General features: G+C 31.5%; 1 long non-coding RNA gene across 1 annotated transcript; it reads right to left on the minus strand.

Moving 5' to 3' along the window:
- Nucleotides 1-7,379: 7,379 nt before the first annotated feature.
- Nucleotides 7,380-11,856, minus strand: LOC115889009. Its single transcript, XR_004051354.1, has 2 exons — nt 8,174-11,856; nt 7,380-7,636 (listed from the first exon to the last, which is right to left on the minus strand). It is a non-coding gene; the product is annotated as an uncharacterized LOC115889009 (long non-coding RNA).
- Nucleotides 11,857-14,780: the final 2,924 nt, after the last annotated feature.

A 14,780-nucleotide genomic window follows, 5' to 3' on the forward strand; every position in this document is an offset into this window, starting at 1 on the left:
CGCTGCGCACAGTTCCAATCTAGGAAGACTTATTTGTTTTAAAGGTGCTACACGACTTTTAGCACATAAAAGATTACTAATATATTCTCCAGATTGTAACTGGCAACGTATATAAATACAAGCGCCATACGCTTTTGTTGACGCATCACTGTAGCCATGTAGCTCAATTTTTACAAAATTAGGATCAAGAACATATCTATTTATTTTTAGTTGATTAATTGATAAAATATTATTTTTAATTCTATCCAAAGTTTACAAATTTTTTCCGGTAATTCCGCGTCCCAATCTAACTTAAATTTCCATATCTCCTGAATAATTAATTTAGCAATAACTATCACCGGCCCCAATACCCCCAACGGATCAAATATTTGAGACACCGCTGACAGAATTGACCTTTTTGTAATTTTTTCAATTTTAATTGTATCTAAATTAATTTTGTATTTTAAGAAGTCACCTTGGGCATCCCAAAATATACCTAAAGTTTTGTTAGCTTCATTTTGACCAATACATAAAATAGCTGCGTCTAAATCTTTATTTATTTCAAATTTGTTTAAAATATTATTATCATTACATAGCCATTTTCTAAGTTCAAAACCAGATTTACTTAAAATATTAGAGACATGTTTTTGAATATACAGAAGTTTTTCCTCTGTATCCGCACCTGTTAATAAATCGTCCATATAAAAATCTTCCTTTATTGTTTTACTAATTAAATTATTATCTTTGTTTTCTTCCGCAAGTTCAAATAAGCATTTTACAGCTAAATAGGGAGCCGAAGCCGTCCCATAAGTAACTGTGTGTAATTTATAACACTTTATTTCATCATCAGGGTTAGCACGCCAAAATATTTTTTGATATTTTTGGTCATCCTCGTGAATAAGAATTTGTCGGTACATTTTACTTATATCACCTGTTAAAACAAATTTATGAGTACGAAATCTACTCAAAATTTCAAAAATATCCTGTTGTAAAGTAGGACCCTTAAACTAACTTCATTTAAGGATAGTCCGCTGCTGGTTTTACAGGACGCATCGAATACTATTCGAACTCTCGTGGTCAAACTAGTGTCTTTTATAATTGCATGATGCGGCAAATAATATCCGTCGTGATTTGATTCATCAGAATCATCAAATTCAGACATATGATTAAGGATATAATATTCTGAATAAAATCGATATAATCATTTTTTAATTCAATATTTTTACTTAATTTTCTTTCTAAAGCATTAAAACGTTGTAAGGTATTATTACGAGACGCTCCTAATTTAGAAACAGAATTTTTAAAAGGAATTTTTAAAATAAACCTATTTTCTTTATCCTTACCTTTAGTTTGTTCAAAAAATGTTTCACAGTATGTTTCAGACTCTGATAATATCCTTTTTTTATTATTTATTTCTTCTAATTCCCAAAATTGTAATATTTTATTATCTAAAAAAGAATCTTGAACGGTACTTAAACAATTCACTGACATATTAATTTGATTATTATTTAATATCATATTACCTGCAACTATCCATCCAAATAAGGTGTTTTGTAAAATTGGTAATTTATTTCCAAGCGATTTTTGCTCAGGCATTAAACTAGACCAAAATAGTTCGGCCCCTAGTAACAGATCAACTTCCTGAGACACATTCAAATTTGGATCTGCTAATTGAATATCAAACGGGATTTTTAAATTATTTTTATTAAATGTAAAAAGAGGTAAATTATCTGTAATTTTATTAAGAATAAAGCAATCTATTTTTCTTTTAAAATTATTATTTAAATTAGAATTTATTTCAATGTTTACCTTTTTATTTATATTAGCTAAAGTTTCTCCAATACCTTTAACTGCATGTTTTACTTTAATTATAGGCAAATTTAATTTTTTACAAAAGTTTTCAGATATGAAATTACTCTGAGAACCATTATCTAGCAGAGCACGACATTTAAATTCACTATTATTTAATTTAATTTTAATTATTGCGGTCGACAGTAAAACTTGGGAATTATTAAAAGACGCGGCAACCTCGCACGGCCTCGCATGTGCCGAGAAACTCTCCGCCTGCGCTGGTGCACCAGCTGATGGCTCCGTCGCGTCGCCGTTTGAAACTTCGCTACGACGACGGTTTGCACCACTGGTTGTGGCTGCGGCTTTTGAACTATTATTTATTGTATCCGAATGTAAAATTGTGTTATGAGCCTTTTGACATTTAGAACATTTATTTAGCTTACATTTCCAGGATGGGTGTGATGGCCTGAGGCAATTTAAACAAAGTTTTAGTTTTTTAACAGCATCAATTCTTTGATTTACTGTAAGATTTAAAAATGATTCACACTTAAAAATACTGGGATTTTCTTTACAATGATAACATTGATATTTAACATCATTTGAAATTGCCGTAAAACCATGACTACCAGGTCTTTTATTTTTATTGAATGAATTATTCTTGTCTTTTAATGTAATTTCAATTTTTTCTAATGTTTCACACTTGGATTTAAGAAATTTGTTTATATCATTCATGCTTGGTAAATTTTCTTCGTATTTAAACTCTTCCCAATCGCGTCGTGTTGTTAAATCAAATTTATTTGCCAAGATATAAATTATTAATCGATCCCAAGAATCAGTGTTTTCTCCCAAACTTTTTAGTGAACCTAAATGTTTAGTTACTGTGTCGTATAAATGTCTTAAATCTTTGTGTGACTCATGAGTTAATTTAGGATGCTCAAAAATACTTTGAATATGATTGTGAATCATTAAGGCTTTATTCTCAAACCTATCCACTAAAATTTGCCACGCAACTTTATAATTATTGGCAGTAACTTCTACCGATTGAATAACTTCAAGGACACTTTTATCCAACGAGGATTTTAAATAAAAAAACTTTTGGGTTTCATTTAAACACTCATTTTGGTCAATCAAACTTGTAAAAGTATCCTTAAATTCTAACCAAGAACAATAATGACCATTAAACTTTGGCAAGGTTATGGGGGGCAATTTTATTGATGGTTTAATATATGCATTATTTGTTATACCAATATTATTTAAACTATTATTAATACTTGCTGCTCCAGAGGCAAATTGATCTTGTGCCGAATTTTTATCTGATTCATTATAATAAATTTTAATAATGGATTTTGCTTTACCCACTACTTCAAAATATTTTTTCTCATATTCGGCTTCTTCCAAGTCAAGTTCCTCTACATTATTTATTAAAATACCTAATTGTAAAATAATTTCAGTAAACTCGTTTAGTCCAGGTTCAATATTCTCTAACCGAGTTTCAATTTCCCCGATTATTTCATCATTTAATTCATCTTTATTAATACTTTCAATAAATCTTTTAAATCTCGTTAATTTACTTTTTAACGACGCTTTTTTAGCCTTTAAATTTGCTTCCTCGGACATTTTAAAATACAGACAGAAAAATACTTTTTATTAATTAACTTCTCACTAACCTCAATAGCCCTTCTTGAAGAACCCTTGGTGGAACAATCCAACTCCTCCGTTGCGTTGGTTTCCGATTCACAAGATGGCTTCTGCTTTTTGCTAATCGACCAACAATATCGATTTTACTGCGATTACGGCAGAACGTGGCAGAACTAGACCTTTTAAAACTGGCACTACTTATCCGGTTCGATTGGACCAATGTTTTGTATGGGGTAATAAAACCCAAAGTGGACTGTAAACACTTTTTATTTTGACTTTTTGACGGATCGACACGAAGCACGTCTAGTCTAGTTCGCCATGTTGGTTGAAGAGAGCGAAAAGGGTGACGTTCTAGACAGCGTTGCCAATTTTTTTTTATAATTTTAGCAATGAGGCCTTAACAAGGTACCAGTTGTCGATTTCCTGATTACCTATATATTATTAACTTATCATAGGTATAGATAAGACGAAAACCACTTAAAATAAATCGGTTGACTTTAAGAATACTACAAACAAATAAAAAACTGAAAACATGAGCATTAAGAACAAAACAACTTTTATGAGATTTTACCGAGTTTGTAATAATGTTGTAGTAAAGGCATAATTTAAGCTAAGGGATGACGTGGCAGTGTTTTTGATCTCTTGCCTGGATAGCGGATGCCGGCTTGACAGTTCAAAAGGAAATGCTAATGTTTAAAAAAATATACATTCAGATGCAAAAAAATCAACGAAAAATATTTTCGTCAAGTTTAAAGTGTTATATTTTTTTTAATTTTATCCCAATTTTGATCAATTTTTTTACAAACTGTATATAAAACTATCAACTTTAATTCATAAACGCAGTTTTTAGATACTTTAGTATTTGGATTATTATACAGATAAATTGAAGGATAGTTTTTTGCCTTAACTTTAAAAGACTCTGTGCAATAATTTCGTAAGTAACTCTTTGGAAAACATTGTTTTTCGATCAGAACCCTGTCTCCTGAACATTTTATTTTTTGACTCATGTTAACTTGCCTCGGTCAATTAAAGAGCGAAAAGAACTTGCCACCGACAATTTGCAATTTTTTCAACTATCATAACTTTATGATGTTTTCTAATATCATGAGGTAACTTTGGTGACTATTGTCATAATGTCATATCGACACTGATTAGAACTCCATATTAAAATTTAAAAAAACATTAAAAAATGTCAATACAGGCTTGGTTTTAATAGATGTTAGTAAAACTAATAGAAGTAAATACATTAAAAAAAATAACTGTAATAACTAAGTGTACAAAAAAACAAAAACCTTGTAAAAGATGCTTTGTATTGCCTTCCTCGGCTGTTATAACTATCTGTAGACGTTGGTTCATACTGTTAATGAGGCTGCAAGTATATTGTGCTATGTTTTCCCATTCTTCTTCAAGGATCAAGCCAATTTTGATAATTTCGGATATCTTTTACAAGATCAATGACTTTGCAAACATTTTGACACTAAGATCTATATTCAATCATACACAACAATAATCACCAAAGCCACCTCGTTATTATGAAGAATAACATCAAAAAGTAACGGTAATCGAAAAAATTGCAAAATGTTTCTGGTAAGTTCATTTTGTTCTTAAAAATTAACCAAGGCATGTGTTGAGATGAGTCAAAAAACAAAATATTCAGGAGACATTGTTCTGAGCGAAAAATAATCTTTTAGGAAAATTTGCTCACGAAATCATTGCACAGGGTGTTTTAAAGATGGGATAAAAAAACTCTTCAATTAACTCTGTATAAAAAGTCAAATACTAAAGTTTATAATAAACTAAGTTTACGAATTAAAGTTGATATATTTATAAACAGTTTGCTATGGAAATAGAGATAAAATAAAAAAATAAAACATTTTAAAAACTTGAATTAAAAATTTGACTTAAATCTTTTATAAAAATACTTATATATTCTAAAGGATATAAGTTTTTTTTTTAATTACTGTTTCTTTTTTTACTGTCTGTTTCACAAATCATTTTGAAAATGACTTATATTTCAAGTCTTAAGTCCGCTTTCCAAAAAGGACTTAGTCATTTAAATGGTTTAAATCTAAAAAATATTTAAGTTTCTGTCAACTTTCAGCTCTGTGTATAAATAGGTTACATAGCATGATACCGTATAAATTGATTTTAGAATGTGTGAATCTAAGTATTCTACTTTTTGGAGGAATAAATATTAAATAACAAGTTGCTCCTGTGTGGAAATGAAAATGCCACTAATGACCATAAATAAAAAAATGATTTCGACACATTCCCTTTTACATAATATAAATAATTTACGTCAAAGGAAACAACAGACAAATGAAAGGCTTATTATACGGTCGGATGCACTTTTTATCCTAAAATAACAGAAATACTATAATCATAAATTATGCTGAGCAGAAAAACAAGCACGACATTCGTTCTAGAAATGTATGCAAATTCGAGACGAAAGAAATAAAATGGCCACTGGCCCTCGTTTAACTTTATTAAAAAACTGTGAATAGGCCCCGAGTATTATACCACACCACATATTTTCAGATATAAGTTCTAAGTCGGAAAAAATAATTCTTGGAATTATGGTTCTTCTTTAAATACATTTTATAAAATACTTGAATTATTAACCAAATCCCGACTTTGAACTTTGTTACAACTGGTGTTATTTGATGAAATTTGTAATAAATCTCTCCACTTAAAATAAAAACTAAAAGAATAAACGTATTATAAGCTTGTAATATATGAATTTTTAATTAAATAACTTTAATTATTATTAAGTATTAATTGTTTATTTAAAATTTTACTTGACTGATATAGTGATCAGTGTATTAGAACGTCTACACAAGTTATACACAAATGTGTTCTAGAAATAAGTTATATTTGGCGAATTTAAATAAGGTTTTCCTAATTTTCTTAATTTTCCCTTTTGACGACGTTGGTCTGAATTTTTGCTCAGAAACATTTTTGTTGTTTTTGCAGGTTAGGATATTTTCTTTTCGATTAAAATTCTCTTAAATAAATATCTACGCGCTGAGTTATGGCGACTCGGTCGGTTTATATTCAATACTAGAATTTAAAGGACTAATAAAAATATAGGATCTTCTTTCAATGCGCAGTAGGGAACCCAACGTTTACCGGCAGCCAGACGGGCCGCATCCTGTTCTAGAGAGCATAGTAAAAAATATATCAAAGAGCCAGATGTCTTAAAATACTTGTTTTTCCGTTGTTGCTAGCTCTCGTACTATTTGGTTAGAAAAGTTTATTGTTTTATAAGCTAAATATTATGCTTTCTCTATGGATACAACAGACTACCGCAAGCTGTTGCTAGGATATTTTATTAATTTTAATTGTGTTTTTTAGACATTGTGAATGATCGTAAACTAAAAAGTATAAAGTCTAATTGAAAACACTAATTTATTCCACTAATTGAGAGGTTCTGAATGAAGCTTAAGTGATACCTAATTGGACACTAATTATGATCAAGATCTGATCTTGGTTTTGCGATCTTTGTCTTGATCTTGCATATTTTACAAGACCAAGACCAAGCATGTAAGACTGTTGCGGTCTTGCGTTCTCTATGCGGTGTCTATGATGCGGCCTCTATGACATTTTTATTCAAATGCATATTAAGTACTTTAAAACACGAACATTTTTTACAGGGTATCTATTTGCTTTAAATATTAATAATAAAAAGGCTTTTCCTCTTGTAAAAATGATCCGAGAACATACTCTATATCGTATGATCGAAAAAAAGCGCCTGCAATTTGACTTGAAAATGACGATCTATCATACATGCCATATAACTTTACATATAAAATGACAGCAGACAGTCTCAGGCAGAGATCTTCCCTTCCAAACCAACTATGACACTGTTTTTTTTTTGATGGTATGGTATTTATCTATAAATATTTTTAGAACACTTTGCTCTTTATATCTAATAACTTGTGATTATTTTAACCCTTAAATGAAACAATCAACCAGATAAACCACTTTTAATATTACGTCAGTACAGCTTGTTCTATTTTAATATTGACTGGTACTCTGGTGCGCTCGTACTGTCGCAGAGCAGGCGCGTTCGCTCGGCCTTGCCCAGGCCTCTCCCGTCGGTGGTAAGCCAGAGCCATCTAGAGTGTCGTTGCGCATGCTGATCTCGCTCGGCCACCCTGGTGTCATGATGTCATTTTTATCATATGTTAACACGGCCATTCTGCAGGTGGGGCGTCCTCGCACCAATCTGAAATTAAGAAAACACCAAAACAGTATCGATGTTCATTTCTTATCATCAAAAACTATGAAATGAAAACATTTTTTTTTATTTCGTTTTATTAATCGTAGCTAGTACTACCACTACTCTGTCTATATTTCAGCATCTAATGTGGGGTTGCCACTGTCTCTAGGCATAGTAGGGTTGCTACTATCCTCTATTAGGTAGAGTTGCCACCTTCACAATTAATACTTTGAATAAAACAATCATTGGTGGGATCGCCACCCTTATTAGCAGTTGCTAGTGGGAACGCCACTATAAAATCATTCTTTTTGTTACAACCAACAGTATATAGTGAGATCGTCACTAAGAATCATTCTAATTATTATTATTGCTGGTGGGATTGCCACTCTTTATTTTAATTATTATTATTGGTGGGATTGCCACCCTTTATTTTAATTATTATTATTGTTGGTGGGATGCCACCCTTATTAATCGCCACCCTAAAGTTGGCAATGCCAAACTAAAATACAATTTTTAAGATAATATAGTGGGATTGCCACTCACCTTTTTTTTAAATTATTCTCATGACCATGGCCTCAACTGATCGTGAGCAGCTACTGTGATTCGTTGTCCTTTCTTGTGGAGCTGGTATCGTTCATGCGGTAAGACTTTTTTTTTCTTATTTTTTTTTTAATTTATCTTATCGTAAGACTACTACTATTTTCACTATAATATAAGACTTTATTATAGTATTATTATTCTCCTTGAATAGTGTATCTACTCAAATAAATTTTGAATATTAGCAGTACAATCAATTATTTATTTTAATTTATAGCGGGAGTGCCACTATTTTTTTTTAAGAGTAAAAAGCATTCTCTTTTTTCTGATTTTAGTTTAATTTATCATGAAATTGTCAGTCAAGCCTATTCCTAACAGTTAATGCCTCTTATACTTTGGAAAACTAGTTCTATATCATTAAACATTTTATCCATTCTTTACATTCTACAACATGCTAGCCATGTTATATGTGGAACCAACTATTATCAAAGTTTACAGGATACTATTATTACATTATGAATATTGCAATTTTACATCGCTTTCTCAGGGAATGCCTGTCGATTATCTAGCCACAAATAAAAACACATTTTTTTTGCTACAGGCTTAGGTACAAGTTTTATAATATTTTTTTTTAATTGTTTTAAATCAATGATTCTTTAAAAGAAAACATAATAACTCGTGCAGCTTGCGCGTCTCTAAAATAAACAACAACAAAAAATGCTTTGTCTTATAAAATGCATCTCGAACTGATAATCTCCGAGCTCTGCGTCACCGAATATTAACACAAGACTGTGTAGTTGCATTTTGTCGAAAAACTTTAGCTTAAAATAAAGAAAGATTTACCACAAAATAAGAAATAACACTTTGTGCTCTAAAATAATATTTGTGTGCTCAACATCATCATTTTGTATACATCTTATAGACGAAATCTTAGACATTTTTTTATATAAAAGATGTTCTATTTTTCTTTGAACTTTGAATCTACTTTCAACATTTCTACAGGTCTGGCCTATATAGCTGATATTGCAATCTGAACAGTTTAACTTATAAATTGCCTGATAGTGTTTCGGGTTTTGTTTTTGTTTTACTTTTTAAAAGTAAATTTGATATGGTTTGAGACGGTTTACTATTATATTATTTAATTTCTTATTATGTTATTTATTGTTTATATTAAATCTATTGTATTGTTTCTTCTTCTTTAGTTCTAATAGCTTGACTTAGTGCGAGAGCAAATGTTCAATGAACCTTTGATTTATACGCTGCTAATTTATGTTGTATTGAATGTTTAAAATTATGAGGATCTACATTTTTATACAAGACAATAAAATATCAAAATGTTCTAATTTTGAAAAGTGTTTCTGTAAATTCAGACAGAAAGCTTTCTGCGAGTAACGGACTTAGGGGAGAACCCAAAGCTAAATAATTTTTTTTTGTTTATCAATTAAAATGTCTTTAACACAAAACAATTCTAGTTCATGCGTAGCGTCAAAAAGATCCAAAACTTATGTCAAACGATAATGTTAATCTTACATTTTTGCTTAATGTTAAATATCATATTTAAATTGATTGAATTATTGATAATAACCTTTATTTGGCATATTAGAAAACAAGTCTTAGTTAGGTCGAAGGAAACCAGAATTGAACTCTGACAAAAGGGGTGATATTCCTTAGTGTATTTGTAAGTTCAATGCAGTTCTTGCTATTTTTGATTCAAATTATGTAATTTCTGTAACAATTGTATAATTTTGTCAATAAGCGTAAAGTTGTCAATGATTTTTGTTTTGAATAAAGTTTTCTGTCGTTGATTGACATATTACTTCCTTTTTTTTAATACAAAGAGAAAGGGAGTTCTAGTGTGAGAATATTTTTAGTATTCGGTTCTAACTGTCCGAAATAAACCATTGCAATTGTATCTTTAAATTATTTTAGTGATTTCAATATACTTCATAACTTATGGTATTGTATTATTGGACAATCTGTATAAATTCTCGAAATAAACTCTGGCAATATATTGGCGTATTAACAACTAGGAAAGAAACTGACTGCCACTATTTTCGTTGAAATATAAAACTAATTAAGTATGGCATTATTATTCTTCTCGTATTGATTTAAGTTTTTAAATGACAGCTTATTAAATGAGAACAAATAATTAAATTCAATCTTCAAAAGACTGTAAGTTAATTCAAATAAGTTTTGTCGGGTAACTTATTCGGGTAGTAGTGTAATAAATTACCAATTCTTACATCACCAGTAAGAACTAAATTAAATCGTTTGTAAGACTGTAAGTCAAATGGTCTGATACTTAATTTTTTTTTATATTGTGGAAGGCCATGGTTGGAGTTGTTTATGTGCGGTCACATTTGTCCGCCGCCGCCGATCTTGCTGACGCAGCGCATATCTGGCGTTGAGGAATGAACTGCAACTGCATTCCATGCCTGTCAGCTGAGAATCTTCCATGGTCATGTCCAGGTCTCCAACCATAAACAAATAAAAAATAAAAATAGCTTGATTAATAATATGCTTATTATTAAAACTTTTTAATACTCAACTTTTTTATTCAGAGGTAAACAAATCAGTTTGACTGTGCTAGACATAAAAGTGCTGAGCTCGCTTTCTCGGGCTATTTTCCAATCGTCCTTCAGCTTCTGTATGGCCTTGTCCGGATCGACGACATCGGTTGGCGGTGCGCCGTCAGCCAGAAAATGCTGAGAGACCAATAATCTGGAACCTACTCCATGACGTAACACATTTGGTATGTGACCAGCTGTCGAATGGATTATGTTTATCTTCTGCAGCGGCCAGTACCGGGAATCACCGGTGACCGTGGCCCAAGTTGGTTTTCTTTGTTCAGCAATAACAGTTGCTCGTATCTGTCTTGGAAAAAGCGGTGATGAGGTCATCATAAAACGTCCGGCGTTCGGTGACAATATTGATTACTCTAGGTTTTTAAAGTCTTGCTTGTTTAATAATCGTCATCTTATCGTTGACTTTGGACTCGGTCTTTGACTACGTTGTATTTCGTAGAACTTCGTCACGCTTCGTAGATTTTCAGCCATTCGTGAATTGCGTATATGCTGTTGTCTTGGTCGTAGTTTCGTAGATTGCTCGTCTACAGGTTGCGTAAAGAAAATGAAGCTTGCGCACTAGATACATCTGCTACTGTTACGGATAGGTGAGGCGTTGGCTGCAAATACGACGATGACATCATCGCCATCTTTGTTTGTTTCGCTATGTCAGCAATTTGTCGTCGGTTGGATAATAAGTTATTAAAATTTCTTTTCACTGTACTGTGACTGTACTGTACCTTTAGAATATTCAGAATTTGACTAGGCATTTGTTGACAACATTTTCATTTGAATCTCCTACACACTCCGACGGAAAAATGTCTTCTCTTCATTGCAATGTTTTCATATTGAAGGCACTCACAAATTGTTTTATTGTTTATTTGACATTTAACGATCACTAATACACAGGAGAAATTATTCTTCTGATAGTTCAAAATCGATATCGTCAGAAATTGGCACATTTATCACATTTCGCCATGTTGCGCAATAATGTCTTAACGTTCAAAAACTTCACTTTTCACTAATTTTGGGGCACACTGGCTTAATATCTGGACACATCCCATTTCTGATAATAACTTTAGATTATTTTAACCCTTAAATGAAACAATCAACCAGATAAACCACTTTTATTATACGTCAGTACAGCTTGTGCTATTTTAATATTGACTGGTACTCTGGTGCGCTCGTACTGTCGCAGAGCAGGCGCGTTCGCTCGGCCTTGCCCAGGCCTCTCCCGTCGGTGGTAAGCCAGAGCCATCTAGAGTGTCGTTGCGCATGCTGATCTCGCTCGGCCACCCTGGTGTCATGATGTCATTTTTATCATATGTTAACATATCTACACATTTTTTTAGAAGTTAAATATATAAATTTAAATTGTTATTTATTTTAATTAAACATATTTTATAAGCTCTTTTATATTTTATTGTGACTTACCCTTATTCTATAAACTTTTGAAATTGCACAGAATTGTCAAAAATATCATTATAATCATTTTAGTTTCTTTTTGAATATGAAAGAAAATCAATGGGTGGATCATATTTATAAGTTTATTTTCCTCATGGGAATATAAGGAAAAAAAAATTTCAATGGCGGAATACCTAAACGATTTCATGTAGTAATATCATGTATCAAAATTCTCCCATGAAAATTTTAAATGTGAATTATTGTGTTCATACTCGTATACCACTAAATAATATAAATTACTAGTAGCATTCTACAGTAAATCGTAAACCAAAAAATATAAATTATTTAAAAAATACAATATTTAAAAAAAATCAAATCCCTGTCTATATTTAAATTGCATATAAACAAATTCGGCCATACTTTATGGCGATGGCGCTATACATTTTGTTCAAACTGCCAACAAAAATTAATTATTTAAATGTAAATAAACGCAGTTTTATATAGCACTTTATTGCATTCTGATGCGTTTTAATTTAGGTAACGACTGTTTTATTGTCTACGAGCGATTTTTGACGAAAATCCTTTTACCAATAAATTTACTGTGTGCCATAGGCTATTAATTGTATCCTGTATCGAATCGTCGTTTATATGGATTAAAAATTAAATTTATTTCAAATATTCCTCCTTTTTATTTGTATTCGCTATAGAAATTTATGAAATTAAATATATTATATTAGTCAACGGCAAAGCTGTCACAAGAATCGGAAAATAAATGTAATTCCAAATATTAAACAAATATCAATAATAGAATATCACCACTGACACAAAATAATTTAAATAAAATCAAAATATATATAAGTCTTTGCATATAGGAACTTTTTCTCTTTGTCTATCTCCCTGGTTTTCGCGTCCTTGCTCTCTCTCTTCCGTACTTATCACTTCCACGTTCTCTACATCGTTTCAGTTTTCTCATACTTTCATGATTATCCTATCACTTCCATGCTCCCTCTATCTCTCTCTCTCTCAAAAAATAAAAAAATGTCTGAGCAGTATGCGCGCATATTTGAAGTGAAACTTCTGAATTCCGTCTGCCTGTCTGTCCATCTCCACGTCTTTCCCCCTGCGAGCCCCATCTACATTCCGAGTTTCAGACCCCTCGCTCACATAGGGCCCGAGTTACGACGCTCCAAAGACTAACTGAATCTGACGATTTTTTCGCCATTTATGATGGAGTTTTGTAATGCACGAAATATCGTCAAAATATAATGAAAAGATGGGATTCTTCGAGCCCCATCTACATTACGAGATTCAGCTCCTTAGCTCACATAGGCAAAAATCTCTCAACACCTCGAAACTACCAGAAGAATGGAAGCTGTCATACCTATCAACAATACATAAGAATGGAGATAAAAGTAACTGCAATAAAATCGAGGAATAGCGGTTACAGATACCATTAGCAGAATTCTTAAAAAGAAAGGTTATGAAAAATAGAATTGAAAAAGAATATGCTGATATGGAGGCTGAAGAAAAAGCAGGCTTTAGAGCATGACGATCCATAGCAGACCATCTCTTCACACTAACACAAATCCAAGAAAAGAAAACAGCATTCGATCAGGAAGTTCCTATTCTATTTCAGAATGAAGTAAGGTGGCAACGTCGGGCCATGAGTATCTGTTTACGTCCGTTAAAAATACAATCAAAAAGTACAAATGTTGTCAAAAAAATTCAGTTAAAGTAGTTCAGTAGACTAATTAAAGTTTAAAATTAATTTTAGTGTAAAAAGCCGAACCAATAAGTTACTTTTAGTGAAATATTTGTATCGAGAGTGGTATAAACAACGTGGATAACCAGAGCAGTGTTGCCAGGTGTTGAACAAAATCTAGTTAATGATTTTTAAAGACAAAAGTGGGGCACTTTTGATATAAAGAATGGAGGGTAATGAACAGTACTGTTTAGAATGTGGAAAAGAAGTTGTTGATAAACATTATCAGTGTGATGTCTGCTCAAATAGAATATATATATAGAATGTTCAAAACTATCGAGCTCTGAAATAAGATGTATGCCGCTACAAAAAAGATTATTGATTTTTTCATGTAATGATTGTAAAGAAGTTATGAAAAGAATCCCAAAATTACTTATATTAATGGAAGAAGTAAAAAAACAACTAGAGAATGTAAAAGATCAAAATAATCAAATAAATCCAGCAATACCAACTATGTCAACAAAAAAATATAGCGAAGCACTAATAGTAATCCATAAAGACAAAAAACAATATAGTACAGTAACGAAGAAAGTTATTGAAAACCAAATAAATCCCAGTACAATTGGTGCACAAGTGTCTAGGGTAAAGTATATTCGAGATGGGGGAGTAGCAATAAGTTGTACAACAAAAGAAGATATAAATAATTTATCGCAGAATATAACACAAAGAATGAAAGATAAGTATGAATTAAAAGTTCCAGAGAGGAAAAACCCAAAGTTAAAAATTATGAACTTAGAAAAAAAGATGACAGAAGACCGGGACATACTAATAGAGAATATTGTTTTACAAAATGGTTTAAGGTTGAATGAAAACAGAAGTATGAAAGTCATTAGTATATATGAAGACAAAAGAAACAGGTCACACTCGGTGATATTGGAAATAG

Source organism: Sitophilus oryzae, unplaced genomic scaffold (genome assembly GCF_002938485.1).
Source record: "Sitophilus oryzae breed Bouriz unplaced genomic scaffold, Soryzae_2.0 scaffold_810_pilon_pilon, whole genome shotgun sequence".
Taxonomy (NCBI): domain Eukaryota; kingdom Metazoa; phylum Arthropoda; class Insecta; order Coleoptera; family Curculionidae; genus Sitophilus; species Sitophilus oryzae.